The sequence below is a fragment of the Tauraco erythrolophus genome, chromosome 8 (assembly GCF_009769465.1).
Source record: "Tauraco erythrolophus isolate bTauEry1 chromosome 8, bTauEry1.pri, whole genome shotgun sequence".
In the NCBI taxonomy this organism is placed as follows: Eukaryota; Metazoa; Chordata; class Aves; order Musophagiformes; family Musophagidae; genus Tauraco; species Tauraco erythrolophus.
In genome coordinates this window covers 40981092-40998719 of record NC_141472.1, presented here as the reverse complement: position 1 = coordinate 40998719, position 17628 = coordinate 40981092, and positions in this window count along the sequence as shown.

The window sequence follows — 17628 nt, the reverse complement described above, 5'->3', positions numbered from 1 at the left end:
TTGAGATACAGAAATAGCACACGGCAGCCAGGAGTGAAGTATGGGCCATAATACCTACCTCACTGGGATCTAGGAAGGTTTAATTAATTAATCCTTATGAAGCACTATGAGCTCCTCAGATCATCACTTCAGTTCATTATCACCCCCATTTGTTTTGTGTCCCACTTTCCCCCTTAATTCAACAGTGAATCTCTTTTGGAAAGTGTTGCATTTATAAAGTAATGAACAGATGAAAGCAGTTGGAGTGATTTGGCCTCGCTGCATTTGCAGGAGGATAAAAGGGAGCAGGAATCCTTCTCCCTTCTTTTCTGCTCAAGTTGTTTGCCTCCAGGTCTAAGGAGAGCATAAAGCTTCATGATGTGCAGTCCTTTTCTCAGGAAGCTGCTCCTGACCAAAACTGTGTCAAAATGCAACAGAAAAAGATGAAGGTAAGAATGTAACATTTCAGAATTAGATCTTAGTCTGGGAAACTTCCTTACTCCTATTTATGTTAATTAAAGATGGGTATGAGCCATGAAACTCAGAGGGGGTATAGATGCAGGCACTTGGTTCTTTCCTCATCTCTAATAATTATTAGATACATTGGATGGGAATAGTTGGAAAGAAAATCAATAAGAGAATGAATCAAGAAAATTAATGGCAATTTCAAATACTTACGCGTATAGGATTTCACTCAGGGGTGAGACAAGATAAAATTAGTAGTCTGTATTAAAACAAAACAAAATACATTTTGATCAAACTTCCAGTCAGCAGAATCTTCTTTAAAGACTTCAGATTTTGGCATTAAATAATTTGGGTTAGAGAACTTAACAGAGAAGAACGGGAAGATTATCTGGTGAAACTCCAAGGTTGCTATAGACTTTCAGGGAAGAAACCAGATTAAGACAACAAAATCACTGGTGGAAGAAAAGCTGATAAAGAAGACTAGAATTTGATAATGGAGGAATTTAATTATTCAGGTATTGATTGGTACAATAACTATGTGGAAGCTAACAAAGTTTGTTTGTAGTGGCAATGCTATTAGCCCACTGAGCAGCCAGTAGTTAAGCTGAGCCCCATTCTTGGAGATAGGCATGTATACTGTTATAAAACTAATTTTAATTACAAGACTTAACTTTAATTACATTTAATTTCAATATAACTTTTAAAGTTAATGATAGGGAGTTCGAACCTCATTATCATAAAGATCCTCATAGATTTAAGGGATAGATTGATAGAAAACATTCTTCTTGAGAAAAGCTTGAGAGATTCGCAAAGCAGACTCAGGTCAAAAGAAAAATTGAGAAAACACAACTACGTTCTTATTATTCATTCAAAGAGAAAATCTTACTCACAGTAAAAGAATTGACACAGCCAATGGTGGGGGAAACGTGCCAATAACACGCAATAGTGACCATCTGAAAGTAGTGAACCCGAAAAAGGCAAATATTCTTTATTGGCGGGTGTTTCGAAGTTATTCTGACTAAAAAGTTCTTCTGACTGGACCTCAAAGATGGGACCTCATCTTTCAGGACTTCCAAATATAGTTTCTCATTTAGATATTTTTGTTCCTGGCATACCAAAGCAAGGGCTTAGTAGTTTATAAATGGAATTGACCTCGTGCAGTCCCATGACCAGAAGACTGGTCTCCAGTTCTATATATTATATACTTAATCACTGCAATAGAATCAGCATACCTGGTAGCAGGTACTTAAAATCCAGTTCTCGCCCAAGATAGAAGAGCTCCAGCAAGAGGAGTGGCCGGTGACCACCAAAGCTTGTTGAAGATGAGGTCTTCACATTTCAGATCTCCTTCATCTCCTTCAGACCCATGCTAAAATAGACTAGGTTTTCTCATGGGCTGGACACACGTTTTCGTCACCAACTGATCATGTGAAAGCCAGCACCAGTGGCTGATGCTGTGCTTCAGACAGCACTGCAGACATCTCTGCCATTGAAAGAAAGGTGTCTAACCCTGGTGGAGTGGAGGTTAGGGATCCTTGAAGGGTTTGGCTTGTTCCCAGGCTGCTGAGTAACTCATGCAGGGCTTGTGGTGTCCACAAAAAAAGCATCCTCGCTTAAATGCATGTTGTTTGCCTTGTTCTTCCCTTGACTTGTGCAGAAAGCTCAGCTCCCTTAGATCCAATTGCCATCTCATGTTTCTGCCACAAGCAAGAAGATTGCGGCCTCAGGTTGGTGAAAATCTTTCCTATCAGACTTGCTTTCACGTTGATTAAACATGATTAATTATTTTTATGAAAATTAGTCTTCTTTCTGGGCAAAACCCAGTTTTCATAAAAAAAACCCAAAAACTTGGAAAAAATTAAGATTTTGTTTTTCCATGAGAAAATGTTTGTTTGGAACCATAACTACAATGCTCCACTGCTTGTTCCTCTCCATGATTTATAAACCAGACTATAGTTCTTGCAAAATATCATCATACTTCAGCAGGGAGACCCAGAGATCACAGGAGGCAAAACGCCCTGTTTATGGAGGACCATGGCACCCAAACTACAGCACCTGTTAAACAGATCTTGTAAGAACCAGATTTTCAAATTCCATTTGTTTTGGTCTTCAATTTTTCATTTGGTTTCAATTCAAGGGGAGGGACTAATTCCTGTGTAAAATGTTAACTTTCCGATATTACAATCAAACTATGCATGAATCTAATATTAATCAAGCACTTAATGTATTTACCAGAAATTGCCAGATTCATCATTGTAACAGAAAGATCTACAGATGTGAACAGAAAGCTGAGAAGGAGAGCAAACTGTAAAATAGTCAAATAATGAAAAAATAAAGCATAAGATATTACTAATCTGAAACAAATAACATAATAATTATTATAATAATAATATAATACATATAATTTAATAAAACAGTAAGAATTATTTTTGCAGCAGCAAATAAAAATACACTTTTTGAGCCAAAGACCATGTGGATAGAGATCTATGATAAATCAAAAATGTTAAGAAGCATCTCAACAGGCATTATGATCTCTCAGCGTTGAAGCAAAGCAAGAGCAATGCATAAGGGTTAACTCCTCAGCTCACATAAATCAAGTTAACACCATTTAAGTTAGCAAAACGTATTCAAAGTCAAATTCGTTTACTTCAGCCAAAGATATGTCCCTAACTGTATCCTTTGCATTTTATATTGAATTAACTATTTTAACATATTCAGCTCTAAAGCCCAATATACTTCAATATAATCTCCATTACATATACACACTTTTGTGTATGCATGCATATGCAGAATATATACATGTAAAATATTTTTTTTAAATCATAATATAAACAAATTAACATAACACAAGTCATTGCTATGAAAAATAGAATAGGGACAGTTTTGCAGGATTTAGTGAGGAAACGCACTGAAAATCCTGACTTGAGTAGAGTCAACCAAGGCGGATTTATGAGCAGGAAATCTTGCTCAAATAATTTGTCGGAATTCTTTAAAGATATCCCTGCCAAGGTAGACAAGAAAAATACTACGGATGGTATACAATACGCCTAGACTTTCAGAAGTCTGTTTGATAAGGTCCTGCACTGGAGATTACCAGCAAGGTACAGAGCCACCGCATAAATGATAACAAACTTTAATGAACTGATAACGGTCTGGAAACAGCATCCTCCCGATGACTTAGAGACTGGCAGTCAATACAGGGTAGTGCTTCAGTCAGGTTAGGAGCTTGTCTTGTCTCTAATCTATGCAAAAGAATGAAATCAGAATATCAAAGGTAACGTATCAAAATGTGCTGGGGACATAAAAGTTACAGGGGCTCCAGCAACCATCGCCTGGCACCAGTTACAAACCCGAGATCCCGATCACCAGCAAATGCAGCATCAGCACTGCCGGGAGCAGAGCTGCTGGAGCAGAGCAAACAGGCTTTTCTGATGCTGTAGAAAATGTGAAAACATGCTCTGTGCGGGCAGAGGGATGGAAAGAAATGGTGGAGGGTGATACGCAAAGGGAGGAGGGAGACCTCGGTGCTGCTTGGAGAGAAGGAAAGAGCTCAAGGAGGAACTGGAATTCTAGGAAAAGGAAAGGAAGAGACAAGAGGATTCTTTGAGTTTTTGAATCCTTAGGAGATGGGAAGTTTAGAGGAGATTAAAAAGTCTTCTGAAATTGAAAAAAAAAAAAAACAAACCATTTTTTCTATACAAATTTAATGGATAAGAGTTTGTGTAAGACCTTTTACCCCAGGAATGGCTGCCTTATGCTTTTACTGTAAGCAAGTTGTTGCAGCAAGTCCTGAGGAGGGTCACGAAGATGATCTGAGGGCTGGACCACCTCTCCTATGAAGACAGGCTGAGAGAGTTGGGGCTGTTCAGCCTGGAGAAGAGAAGGCTCCGGGGTGATCTTATTGCAGCCTTCCAGTATCTAAGGGGCTACAGGAAAGCTGGAGAGGAACTTTTGACAAGGGCATGTAGTGACAGAACAAGGGGCAATGGATTTGAACTGAAAGAGAGGAGATTTCAATTAAATATAAGGAAGAAATTCTACACTCAGAGTGGTGAAGCACTGGAACAGGTTGCCCAGAGAAGCTGTGGATGCCCCATCCCTGGAGGCGTCCAAGGTCAGGTTGGATGAGGCTTTGAGCAATCTGATCTAGTGATAGGTGTCCCTGGCCATGGCAGGGGGTTAGAACTAGATGGTCTTTGAGGTCCCTTCCAACTCAAACCATTCTATGATTCTAAGGGTGAGACAACAAAGCTAATCCTGTTTCCCTTGAACCCAAGCGCCATGTAGTTTTCAAGTACCATCAGTCTTTCTGCCCCAAGGGTGACAGACCTGTCCAGAACAGTTCAGCACAACCAGCAGACCAGGAGACAGGACACAAGCCTCAGGGTTTGTTTCTGTTCTGTCATGGCTCAGGTCTGTGTTGGAGGACCTTAACAACCCTTCTGATGCTTTTTCAGAAGCATCGAAGACATTGTCTCCTAAAACCCATTTACAAGAATGTCTCCTCACTGAGAAACACAATTTGCATTCCCTTTCAGTGTGGTCCTTGAAAACAGAGGTGAGTCTCCTAAAACTTAGGGGTTTTAGGGACCCAGAGAAAAGTGAATACTCTAGCTGGGAGCCTCGGCCTCGTTCCCAGTGGGATTTTTGACATTCATCAGAGACTGGGTCCACCAAAGGAAGACAACACAGAGGCAAATAAATAAAGAACAAATTCTAAAGTCCCATGGTTAGGCCTTTCACCTGACAAAAGATGTCCTCTAATATGTTTTGATGAAAAAAAAACAAAATGAAATTAAAAAATTGCTGAATAAGGCTGAATGGACTCACTCTAGCATCTGAGGTTATTTAACTAAAGACTTTTTACTTGTTGTTTTGTCCCCTATGGTAACTACACAGAATTTCCACAGGTAATTAAATAAAGCATAGCAGCAGTTAAGAATGGGCTCTGCTCATGATGGCTTTTCTACTTTTCTCAACTTTTACATCCATGCTACTTCAAACAATTTGTCTGACACCAGAGTCAAACTGTTGCCTTTACAATCATATCTACTTCACTTATTTTAACTGACCATCTTTCAACAGCAAGACCAAAATGCTTTGGTTTCATGAGCATTTATCAGAACTTTACAAAAATTAAAATTTTATCCTATATATTTTTTTACCAATTATTCTCTTTATCAGTTTTATGCAAGTATCCTCACAAAAGACCAATTTGACATTGTGGTGGTCACTGCACTAACTTCATTTTTGCAAATCAGTACATTTAGACTAGGAATGAAAAAACCCAAAGATTTAAGCTATGGGTGTTTAGAACCCAACAGATGCCATTGGAAATGTCTTTTATGTCCCTCACTGTTCAGAGCAGTCCTGTCCAGGCCCAAAGTGGCATTTTCAGTTCCTCTTTGGATCACCAGCTCCATTGTAAGTTGGATTCAATTCTTCAAATTCAAAGGTAATTTTTTGAGACTTCTACAAATTTTGCCTAATCATTGTTGATCTTGGATACAAACCTGAAGTTGCCTGTGGCTCTTAGATACTGATATTTTTTTTACACCACCTGTGTGCCCATGTTTTCCCTTCTGTCAGAACTGTTTCTTCACCTGCCTGAAACCAAGAGATTTCTTGTTTTTCTTCTGTTTCCAAGTTTCTCAAAGTTCCCCACCCACCCAACGCTGCCATCTTAGTTCCTGAATAAAACCTCAGTGTTTCTCAACAGGGTGCAGTATTTCTTCCCCTAAAACAACTCTGCTAGCAGTGCCTCTTTTTTCAGGGGAAAATCTTAAAACCAAAATAAAATTTTAAAAATCAAGCCTTCTATTCACCATAAAAAGAAGTTGCTTCCCTAAACAAGAGACCATAGCTAGGTATCAGAGATAATCATAAACATATTGGTTGTCTGGGATTTCAATGCACTCAAACAACAAATTCAAGAGTCTTTTCTCGATCTTGCATCACAACGATCTGCTTTGCCTGCTTCCCACTTTACACTTCACCCAGGGTATTTTTGTTTCACCAGTCTATTGGTCTTTGAAATTTCAAAATCACGCAGGTTTATTTGTGACTTGTGTTTCTTTCCCCATGTTTGTCTTCAGATCTCTAATGACATTCTCCTTTGAGTTGCCTCCGAGGAAGAGGAAAACCCAGGTTTTTTAAAATGTCACCATTCCAAGGAAGTGTCTGTATGCTAATTCACTCTTAACTTTGCTAGCAGAAAATTTAAAGGGCGACAGTTTTTAATAAATGAAGACCAGTTAGCAGTTAAAAATTTTCATAACGTTACTCATTTCTTGGGAGCTTTTTGCCTCCCACCAGCCTTCAAAGCTGTTTCTTGACTTTAGGAGATCATTATAAGTTAATACTCGACTACTGAAAGTCTGACTCCTCCTTAAATATTGTACTGAATCTGTCAAACATCAATTTTGAATCAATGCCAATTCAGTATAAATAAAGTGCGATGCGGACACTGCAAAAAGGATAGCCTGCAAATCAAAAGAACCGTTATCACACAAGGGACGTGATAGATTTTCTCCAATAATTCCAATTTTGATCACCTTTTCCAGAGAAGAACTTTAGTGACTCAAATAGGAATAAGATATGAAGCAGTCGTTGTTTCTGGCTGTTAAAGATGCTTGATACAAATGAAGGCTGAGCCTAATCCTTTCTAGAAAAGACCTAAACTTTAACATTTTCATAATTAGGATGGAAACTGAAGTAGTGGTAGTATCTGGTGAGTTTAAAAGGAGGGAAAAAAAAAAGATTATGCCAATTAAAAATGAAGGGTCTAAGAATAAACAGTAAATTCACGTAGAGCTATCCGATTCGCAGCTTAGTAGGCATTATGTCAAATAAAACCACCGAGTGAACCAAAGTATTAACAAACAGAAGAGATAGCCAGACATGTTTATATAGGCAGACAGGGCTGGAGGATATATCGACAACACGGGGAGGTGTGTTGTCATAAACTTGAAGGGGGACAGACTTGTTGGGCCAAGTGTCCCTTTCCCGTCCAGGAATTCCTCATGTCCTCATTACCCTTTCACCTCTGGACAGCTGCAATATTAAAATCTGGCTCACGTCTTAAGGAAATTGAGTTTAATGTCCTTAATTTAGTCCCCAGTCCCCATATATCCATATCACAAAACAACCGTGCAATTTGGCTCAACGGACGGCGTCTGCTCAGGAAAGAGGCCCATCCTGGAGTGGCAGGGCAGTTGCAAGGAAAGTCTAAGACCTCCCTAAAGCATGCATAGCCTGTGTAATGCATGCATGGTACATTCACACTTGAGAGAAACCATTCTCTTTTCATTCCTTTGGGTTTTCGGTATCCTTCACGTGCGGAATTTTTATTACCAAAGTAGTCGGCGTGCTCCTATATCATGACAGCAGCCAAGTTGGACAAGAACGAAGGCGACCTCTTGGTTTTCTCACTTTTTCTTCACCCCTAAATGGAGGTTAGCCTCAATCAGGAGCAAGTTTTGGGCCTGATTCGGTACAACTCGCTCCTCTCCAAAGCGTGGATGAAGGCTGCAGAGTTAGCTGCTGCATCGATAGATTACGTAGTAGAGAAAATATTAGTGGCATGTTTTGGTCCTGGGAATTTATATGCAACACCCTGAATGTGAAAGTCAACTTCTAAATAATCTGGAATCAGAAAGGGGCAGAGTGGTTGTGGCGGTGAAAAAAAATGTGAAGGGGATAAAAAATTAATCATCAAAAGGTTTTATATTTTATGTTAGTAAATCATTTTAAGTAACTGATCAGATCATATCTCCAGCCAGGCTTCCAGTTTGAAATCTTCAGGAATCAGTGGGCAGGGATGTAAAAGGCACTTCTTTCTCTTCATCTGGAAAACATCTATGCTGCATCTTTCCCAACATTGTGGTTTTTTTTCTCTGTACCTTTAAGACTAGGTTTTTTATGCCTTTGTGATGATTTTTTTTCTCATCCATTTGCTTACCAACATAAGGAGCATAAAATAGTTTGTAGATACTCAAAGAGCATTAGTAGAAATGTCAACGTACTGGGTGCGTTTTGGGGTGGAAAGAAGGGTGTAAGATGGAGGGTAAGTCTGTCAGCTCGAAGCAGAAGCAGCTGATTTGTAAATAACAAAATTGTAGGATTTATTCTTTTTGATGCACTGCACTTTTATTAAAAGAAAATCCCCTGGAAACCTCTGTAAATGGCATGAAACATATAATTAGACTCAGCTTTTCTCACTCTCTGCTTATTTAAGTGCTCAGTAACTTCAGTGGTGATTCAGTAACAACTGATTTTATAGAAACATCTGACAATGAGAACAAATATTTGCAGTGTTTTCTGTCTCCGCTCTGTATTTCTTCCTCCTCATCACAAGGCAGAGCTTGCCTCGCTTTCTCCACAGCTCCCACCTCTACCCATGTCCATTTCCCAACACTAAGTATTATGCACAGCTTTTCACACCTTGATTCTCACCCCCAAAATTTTACCCCCCAAATTCTGGACACTGATAGCTCCTATCGTCCCAAAAATGAGTGCCACCACCAGGAAGGCTTTGACATAGGCAAAGACATCACTGCCAGGCACAGCTGGTGAGTGGGTGGTGGGATGAGAGGTAACCCAGCCATTCATCGTTCCTGATAGCAGATATCCAAGGCCATGATACAGTTGGGTTTGTTTTCTCTTGCCTGGGCTCTACTGCTTCTGCCCTTTCTCTGCTTCCTAGGGAAAGAGGTCTTGCGCATGGAGAGCCACCCCCACAGAGCCATTGGTCTAGATGAGCTAGAAAGTCATCCAGGGTTGACTTCACTGTCCTCAACCTCTCCACCAGCTTCCACAGCCATCAAAGCAATCTTCGTAGCAAACCGTGGATTCATCTCACTGATTCCACTTTCAGCCTTTGGGCAGAAACGTTCAGTCATGTTTACACTCCTGCAAAGGCAAATGACAGGTAGGAGGATGCCACCAGGATGACTGCCACCAAGTACAACTTCTCCACCCAGGACCAACCACCCCAGCACCCAGTGCAGTGGTTGTAATGTCCCATTCCCTGCCCCTCTTGGTATCTTCTGGGGAGCACGGTGGACCTGTTCACATCTCTGCTGGCTTCAGTGGCATCTGTTGCTCATGCCACATGCAAAATTAAAGGGTTGGTAATGAATATCACTCTCCTAATATATGCAGTGTGCTGGATCCATGCAAATGTCCTTACTTGTGGGGACATGGCTCAGCCAAACTATGCCACAGGAGACAGGGACCCAGAGTTGCAATTCTTGACTCCTGGGAGCCAAGGACATCAGTGTTCACACGAATCCAATCCAGGCTGCCAAAATTATTCTGGAGATCGTTTTGCCTCTTCCCTAGCCCAGAATTTGGGAAATCACACCCATTCACAGCCTCCTTGTGGTAGGCCTGTTGGCAGGCGGACCCACTGGGAGGTGGACCCACTGGGTGAACACCAAACAGTATTGCCATATTTCGCCTCGTGCAGTTTTTGCACCCGGTTCCAACCTATCAGAACACGGGGAAAGAATACAGTCAATATAGGCGCTGCTGAATTTAAAAACAAAAGATAAAAATAGCCATTTTTAGAGGGTTTCAGGTTGAAGGTTGCTTGTCAGAATCCAAGAAGAGAGCAGCAGTTGTTCTGACACTGCGGTTTTCACATCCTTGTCAGAGATTTGAAGAAGGATAGCTGATGTGTGTTAAAAAAAAAAAAAAGGATGGTAAGGTTTTAAAATAGTTTGGATGCTGCCTGGAGCAAGTTTTAAGCTGTGTAGTAAGAAGCATTGGTAAGGATGCACAAGCACCTAACATTGTCTGTATGGAGAAATGACTCATTCAAACATCGGTACCTGTAACGTGACACTGACCTGGAGAGGCATCAGGAAATATCCCAAGAAACATTTTTAAAACATAAATCAAGGAGGGAGGGGGAACCTGGAGAAACTTCCATGACAAGGAAAAAAAAAGCGCTCTCCTGTTTTGACAGCTCTAATAACCCAGAGTCTAAGATTTGGGCTTGGAAAGGGGCCAGTTGGCCAAGCCTCCATCCGCAGACGAGCTGGAGATGATGCTGATAGTCGGAGGGAGGCAAACAGAAGAACTGGCAAGCCCCATGCCACCCCTGACGAAGGGGATGTCTGCCAGTTCGTGGGTAAACCTGTGGTTTAGGTGTGCCATGGTCACTGGGACCTGTGCTTCTGCTTCTCCTGCTACCACCCAACACAGTCAGCAGCCACTCGCACAACAGCAGCAATTTTCCAGATATTGGGCAATTCTGTAGACATGGAATTTCTTTGAAAACTATACTGAAATATCTAATTGCTTCAAATCATTTGGGCTTTTCTAAGTATCTTTATCACTTTTACGATTCTGCAGATCTTAAAACATACAGATAATCTCCTGAAGTCACAGAGGGAAGAAAACGTTTTCCCTGCGGTGGTGATGAGAACTAGTTGGGGCAATTGATCGACTGAAATTTTTGGATGGCCATTGAAATGTCAGCTTTGCACCCAGATTCTCTGCCCCTGCCATCACCTCTATTAGCTTAATCAGTAGTCAAGGGGGGAAATAGAGATACATTAAGAAAACCTAGGAAAAGTAAATTTAATCTGGTCCCAAATGGGTAGAACAAGGGCTACTCTGTAATTACATAATTTATAGCCACCTTTCAGCCTGGTAAAAACAAAACAAAATAAAACAGAATCTCCATTTCCCAGGTTTATAGATCCACCACAAAGTTGGCCATCGGCCTCACGAAGACACAACAACATCCTAGGCACTTTGGCCAGTGAATCAGATTGGATATTAGGAAAAAATTTTTTACCATGAGAGTTGTAGAACACTGGAACAGGTTGCCCAGAGAGGTGGTGGATGCTCCATCCCTGGAAACGTTCAAGGCCCGGTTGGACGAGGCCCTGAGCAACCTGATCTAGTTGGAGATACCCCTGTTCCTTGCAGGGGGGTTGGACTAGATGACCTTTGAAGGTCCCTTCCAGCCCTAACCATTCTATGATTCTATGATTCTATGATCACTCCAGCACTGCTGCCACTCCTGTTGCCCACAGCAAGGGGTGACCCCAGCCCTGAAAGGGATCTCTCCTTGGCAAAGAAGCGTGGGCACATCTCCAGGACATTTGCTTTCTCTCCTGCTGTCAGAACCAAAAAGCAGAGGTTTAACCCCAGTTCCCACCTCGCCCCTTTGCAGAGAACTTGCTGCCGTTGCCACCACCATGATGGCCAAAGTGATGGTGGGTCCCGGTACCGGGCTCAGAGCTGGGTCCTCAGTGCTGCAAGCGTTGCTCAAGTTTACTGCTCTTGCTGTTACAAATTCAACTCCCTCCCTACCAAAAAAAAAAAAAAAAAATCTGTTATCACTGAGCATATGCAACTGCTAAACATCCTATTCAATATAACTTCAGCCTGTTCTGAGAACTACATTTCACAGTTTCTTTATACAGTATCTGTCTGTCAGATATTGCCCACTAGATTACCATAGTCTATATAATATATTTCCACTGTAAAAAAAAAAAATAAAAGGATCTTTTGGGCATATCTTTTACTACTCCCTGTAGAAAAAAAATAGAGATGAAAAGTGGTTTTTTAATTTTACGTTTCACGCATACGATCTTCTCTCTATAAATGGCACTAAGCAAATTTAAACATTACCATGTATTTGTGCCTCCATTTTGGTGTAATTTCTTTAGTCTGCTAAACATAAGTAGTTCTGCATCAATTTTAGGTATTTCTAGAGCCTCTGTCACCCTGGTTCCTCAGTATGGCAACAAGGAGCCAACAAGCTATATTCAGAATACTTGGGCCTCCTGTACATTTGAACGTGCCACTAAATAAAAATTCTTAATGTCTTAATTTTTTTTCTTAAATTAATTAACCAATTAAATTGATTTCTTAATAAATCAAATTCAGACCTGGCATAAGCAAAGCCAACTCCTTGGGTCCCAGTCAGGCAGCGCTACTATAATAATTAACCAGCGGTCGAAGGCGGTGGAGCTAGTCCTTTAATTGCTTTATTTATGGTTTTTTATACCTTTCTGGTTACGGTTTGGTGCAGCTGCCCCTTCCTCCTTTCTGTTCCCCATGCGGCTGAGCTGTGCTGATACCAGCCCACCGGGTTGCACAACGAGCACCATCACTTGCACCTATTTGCTGACCAACTTATAACCGATTCCCAGCTCATGTTGTTCCTCTATCACCACCGGCTACAAGCGAGGGGGGGGGGGGTCTTGAGGTCTCTGATTTAGGTATATTAAAATATAACAAGAAAATACTGATGATGTCTCACTGGGAGACCACAGTAAAAAATGAATGTAAAAAGTTCTTGATGTTTTAAAACACCTCAAATTGAAACAACCTTTGGTCTCACTAAGTGTCATATAAACAAGAAGGGAACGCTGCTTATCTGAGATATTTCTTTATGGTTTCCCAGTTTAACCCCACGTGGTTTTGAGTAACGTGTTTGTATCGCAGGAGACCTTACTGTGGTATTTCAGAAAATGAGGCCTAAATGTGCTCGTATCCAAAAGATACACGGTCTTATTAATGCATGTATGCCATGCATAGATTATCAACAACTTCGTAACTAGATAGGAACTTACATTTCAATAAACATACTTTTACAACTGCAAAGAAACAAAGTTTTGCATTAGGATGTTACTTCATGTCTTTGTCCTGGGAGAATGCAACTAAAGAAACCACATTTAAAATCAGACATTAGATATGCAAATATGTGTTCAGATCAGAGATACGAAAATTATTCAAATGATTAATTATTCATCATAAAAATGTCAATTAATAATTCTGAAGCATAATAGGCATCTTTCTAATGCATCTTTATTTTTCAAGCCTAAATACTGTTGAATCTGTGTTCAATTGCATTCTAACAAGTTTTTAAAAATTCAACAAAGTAAACAACCAACTACAAACAAAAGTGAGCAGCGAATTTTAATCACCGACAGCTGAGCCAAGAAATGTGTCCGAACTTCAGCATCCATCCCAGAAGAGAAGGAAAAACATCTATAGCTCGTGGTGCGGGACAGTGGACCGAGGGTGCTCACCCACCAAGGGTGCTCGCCCACCAAGGGTGCTCGCCCACCTACCTGCCACCACCTCTCCTCTCTGAGAAGTGGGTTTGGGTCCTGCAGATGCTGTTCTCCTACCATAGACAGACAGACAGACATTGTGGACGGGATCTGAGCAACTCTAGGCCATCAGAAGCGACTTTACAAATGACAAAATTAACAAAAATATATGAAGGGAGATTCACTTTTAACGTGCAGGGACTCGCACAAGATTAAATATTACAGTGATCTGCTCGTTAGAAATGCCCAGGGATAGATAAATTAAAGCCAGACAATCTTTTCCCCTGCTTTTGGCTCGTATCCTATCCCTACATGGGTTTTCCGCAGAGGAACTTGAAAACTTTGGGAATGTTGATTCAAAAGGTTTCTTCCCAAATACCTCATCAGCGGGTGGGGGGAGAGTCGTTCCCTGACCCTTTCTTCCTCTCCTCCGTGCCCTCTCCTCCATGTGGAAACGGAAAAAAAAATAAAAAATCTTTCCTCTCTAAGTCTTCGTTTATATGGACACCTGTATCGAGCAAAAGTATCCAGCAGCATCTTGGGGCCACATGGGGCTCTCCCTGCTCAGAAAAATAATTCCAGCCTGTCTTGTCTTCTACCACCCCAGGTGACTGCAGAAAATAATCCCCCCGGCTTTTTTTTTTTTTTTTTTTTTTTTTTTGATTGGTTTGGGGGTGGGTTTTTTTTGCAACCTCCCAATTTTTTCCCAAGGCGAGGGCAGCTTCTGCACCCCAGAGATCTGTGCATGAAGAGCAGCTGGCACCCACAGGGACCCCTGAGCTGAAGGATGCTCTCCCCAGGCTCGGCTGCAAGTGGGCACAACTCGTCTGGGTCTTCTACACGGGAGTGTTTAATCCCTAATGCGGGAAGTGTTCCACACTTTGGGAAAAATATTCACAGAATTATCATAGAATAGTTTGGGTTGGAAGGGACCTTTAAAGATCATCTAGTCCAACTCCTCTCAAGGAGCAGGGACATCTTCCAGTAGATCAGGTTGCTCAGAGCCCTGTCCAACCTAGCCTTGGAAATATTGGAGAGCCCTGGCTATGAAGGACCATGTTTTTAGAGGTGTTAAACCTCTGCCTTCATCAGTGTTAGTCAAAACCTATAAGCTAGAGCATTTTTGCTGCTATCCCTCTGATTTTCCTTCTTCCACAGAGGTAAGAAAACACTCTATTACTCTCCCTCATCCTGCAACGGGGAAAAAGCAAACACATCGAAATACATCAGGCCCCAAATCATCTCACCGGCCTATGTCACCAGGTCCCCACAAAGCCACAGTGGCAGAAGGGCTTGCAGAAGGCCAAGGTCCTCCAGGGCCTGTGTCCTGCAGCCCCCCTTGGTGGCTGCTCCTCTCCCCTGCCCATCACACCCAGGTCCCTGTAGGGGCCTCGGGGGATATGGGGTGGGGGGTCTCTCCCTGCAGAGCCCCTTTCTCACAGTAATGAGCCCCTGGCAGCAGGGTTTGACTCCGACTGGCCCTACAGCCCCACTTGGGGATGGGGGGTACATGGGGTTATATCCATGGGGGTGTTTCTCCACCACGATGAGTTTGGTAGACAAAAGGAAACTCACTGAGGGGGAGAAGGCAGTTGGCATCACCCATGGCATCGCTCGGGCAGGTGTGCATCAGGACCACCTGGCTGCCCCTGTCTCACCTCTCGGCATTTCCATGCAGGAAAATTTGAAGGAAAGGGGAAAAACCTGCACCCAGAGAACTGCCCTTAAAACCATCTCGAAGCCACAGCGCCGGGTACCTGACGAAAGGAGAGAGCTGGGGTCTGCGAGGACATTTTGGGTCAGTTTGGTTTTAAACTGATGGGGTGGAGGGGATCGTAGTTGCAAAAGTTTAAAATAGAGCAAGGCACAGGCTCTGCATGGGGTGCTGACCACGGAGGGAGCTGGGCTGCCAGCACCACCCCAGTAAAGGCAGGACCTGACGCCTGTCATTACTTCCATCGCCTAAAGAAGCTGCGCGCCCGTTATTCAGAGCAGGGCAGGAAATCATCTCCTGGATTAAGGTCCAAATCCATCTCAGAAGGGTTTAGCTGCTTGCTAAATGTTTATGTCCAGTGTCCAAAAATTTAAAAAAACAAGCAAACAAACAACAAAAAAACCCAAACCAAAACGCAGTCCCACATAACCACGTTAAAATAACATCTAATAAGGTTGGGTGTTATGCCAGTCCTGCAAGGATCAGAGCAGTTTGCCGCTCAGCTGCAAGCCCTGCTGAGGCTCTCCAGAGCTGGAGAAACTGTGAGATTGAGGGCTGAGAGAACAGCCTGTAAAATTACGAACAGGGATTATCTGACAGTGCCGACGTGTTCCTTAAAGCCCTTGAGCATCGTCACACGGTCTGAGGGTTTGGTTTTTAGCGAGGCTGCAGATATTTGTTTTAATGACATAACATCGACGGCGCTCCTGCCTATGGCAGGGTGGGCTGCAGTTTCTCTTAATCTCCGCTTCATCCTCTCGTTTTGTAATCCGGGACTGTATGAACGATATGTAAGGCGTTTGTAATGGGATTAATTTATTTTGAGAACTTGTTGGTTGCTTGTTGTCTTTTTTCTTTTTCTCATATAACACGTGGGTGACTGGAAATCGAGAGAGTAATTAGCATTCAATTTTTCTTTTTCTTTCTTTTTATCATATGCATCTAAATTCAGTTTAGCTCTTTAAAGAATCGCCAGGCTGCCCTTGATTTATAGGCAGTGTCTTCCGGATCTGAGAAGATCTAATTCAAATTAATAATACTCGAATCTGATTTCAGGATATTTACACCGTGCCGTATATTTCATTAAGATATCATCACTTTGTGCGTGTGTGCGTGATATGTCTCTGCGCATACAGGTATATTTAGGCACAGGGAAGTCATACATCCTGCCAGAAAACAACGTTGGCATTTAGCGAGCAGTGGCAACAAAACTTTTAGCAAAGCCGAGATAACTCGTACCAGGGGGGAAAAAAAAAAAAAAAAAAAGTAAATAAAAATAATAATGAAAAAATAAATATAAATAAAAATAACGATCAAAAAAACAAACAAACAAACAAAAAAAAAACCAGAGAACCTTGTTCCCACCTTTGCATAATGTCGGATTTCGGCGGCAGGCAGATTTGCTTTAAGCCGCTCCGTGGCTGCCAGACCCGGCGCACTCTTCTCCCGGAGAAGCCGGGCTGACCGGGCCCCGCGGGCACCCCGCGCAGGCAGGGCGCAAACAAGGCGCAGGCAGGGCGCAGGCAGGGCGCAGCCTGTCCGTGTGTCCCCCCCGCCCCGCCTGCCGCGCACGGACCCGCAACACGGGGTGGGAGAGGGGGACACCGGAGCTGGGGGTCGTGGCGGGGATTTGGTGGCTGTTTCTCCCCCGCACAACCGGTATCCCCCCCCCCTCGCCCCTGCTCCCTACCCCGGAGACACCCCCCACCCCACCCCCCGCATCACACAGGGACACCCGCTCGCATCCGACAGATGCCAAAAAATAATTCCCCAGCAAATCTTGGTGGCTCCGATGAGCTGCAAAGACACATTGCGGGGGGGGTGGGGGGGGGAAGCGGGGGGAGTGTTGGGGGGGGGGGGGGGGTCCCCTTCCTTCCTTTGCGCCGTTTAACCATCAGGAAGGTGTTCTCTGAGCAGGACCATTTTGGAGCGCGGGCTGAGCCGTGCTCGCATCCCGGTTCTTGCTTTAGGCACACGATCAACGCGCGGTTCAAGAGCAGTTTATCTTAGCTTAATGTAAGTAAAAGTATAGTGTCGGATCAGCGTACCATTTGTTTCAGTTTTCTTCGGGAGGGGAAGGGGGAAAAAGGAAAAAAAAAAAAAGAAGTGCCGTAATAGATTTAAGTCTTGTCAGAGGAGGGAAATCAGTTTGGCAGCTCTTTTCGCGCAGCCCTTTGGGCAGCTCCGCGTTTACTTTCGGAAAGGAGCGTCCAAGTAGGCGAGACGCGAAGTTTATCTTTGGATTGCGATTATTTCGAGCTTTTTTTTTTTTTTTTTTTTTTTTTTCTTTCCGAGGGAGAAACGGCTGCGGGTTGTGCTGGGAGTTGGGCATGAGCGGAGGGAGGCTCAGCCGTGTCAGCCCCCCCCCCCCCCTTTGCAGATAAACGCCTT